A 1,637-nucleotide genomic window follows, 5' to 3' on the forward strand; every position below is an offset into this window, starting at 1 on the left:
TGATAAATCGCAAGCGATTTATCACATGTAAAACAAATGGGGAGCTGCAGGGCGGTGAGGAGCAGTGGGGCGGGCAGCGGCAGTAGTGGGGCGGGCGGCGGCAGTAGTGGGGGCGGGCGGCGGCTCACAAATGAGTTCCCGGCGGGTGCCGGGTGCGGCGAGTGATGCTGACCTGGCCGGCATGCTGTGATCACAAATAGCAGCGCTGCCACTGCGGGACGGGACGCACAGTGGCGGCTATTAGATTTTCAAAATACCTGTCAAATGACCGGCTGTGCGTCCCGTCCCGCAGCGGCAGCACTGCTATTTGTGATAACAGCATGCCGGCCAGGTCAGTGTGTCTGCCCGCCGTGCTCCCCCGCCCCCCGGTGTCTGCATGCATATGCCTGACAGGTGGGCAGGCATATGCATAGCATACAGGGAGGTCGGATGATCTTATGTGCTGACCGTCCGACCTCCCTGATCCAGTCCGATGCGCACGGGACCGCGCATCGGATCGGATCAGATGTCACACACCTGCGATTTTGGTGCGATTTCATCCGGTTATCGGCCCAAAGTGCCGAAATCGGATGAAATCGTCCCAAAATCGTATAGTGTATGGGGGCCTTAACTGTCGCCGGCGGGACAAGATTAACAACTGGATCGTTCAACTGTCTAAGATCATTCCTGACTGCTCCATGGAGAACACAAAATCTGGCCAGGTACGGTCTAGATTCATGGAGCAGTGGTGTCGTGTGCTTGATTTGGCTGGGGGAAAAGGTGTCGGCCACGGCTCTGCCTCCAGAACCCACACGCACCGCCTCTGCTCCCAGAGGCGGGTCGGTCCTGGTTCTGGGGGCAGAGGCGGGTTGGCCCTGGCTCTGGGGGCGGAGGCGTCGCGTGGTTGGCCCTGGCTCTGGGGGCGGAGGCGTCGCGTGGTTGGCCCCCGGCTCTGGGGGCGGAGGCTTCGCGTGGTTGGCCCCCGGCTCTGGGGGCGGAGGCGTCGCGTGGTTGGCCCCCGGCTCTGGGGGCGGAGGCGTCGCGTGGTTGGCCCCCGGCTCTGGGGGCGGAGGCGTCGCGTGGTTGGCCCCGGCTCTGGGGGCGTAGGCGTCGCGTGGTTGGCCCCGGCTCTGGGGGCGGAGGCGTCGCGTGGTTGGCCCCGGCTCTGGGGGCGGAGGCGTCGCGTGGTTGGCCCCGGCTCTGGGGGCGGAGGCGTCGCGTGGTTGGCTCTGGGGGCGGAGGCGTCGCGTGGTTGGCTCTGGGGGCGGAGGCGGCGCGTGGTTGGCTCTGGGGGCGGAGGCGTCGCGTGGTTGGCCCCGGCTCTGGGGGCGGAGGCGTCGCGTGGTCAATCACCCTAACATGCAATGTAATACTATGTGTTGACCCTGTAAACATGCCTGTGCCCTCTCCCGCAGAGTAAAAGTGGCATACTCTCTAAAGCCTGTGACTACATCCAGGAGCTGCAGAACCTGGAGCAGCTACAGATGGATAACGAGCTCTTACGGCAGCAGGTGGGTGACTGGTACCCATGGAGGAGGGGGGGGTGCCAGTGCAGGGTGACATTGACCAGATCTCTTCTCTGCCAGGTGGAGGATCTGAAGAATAAGAATCTCATTCTCCGAGCGCAGCTTCGACACCATGGAGTGGAAATAATCATT

This window comes from Crinia signifera, chromosome 12 (assembly GCF_055691185.1).
Source record: "Crinia signifera chromosome 12, ASM5569118v1, whole genome shotgun sequence".
Lineage (NCBI taxonomy): Eukaryota > Metazoa > Chordata > Amphibia > Anura > Myobatrachidae > Crinia > Crinia signifera.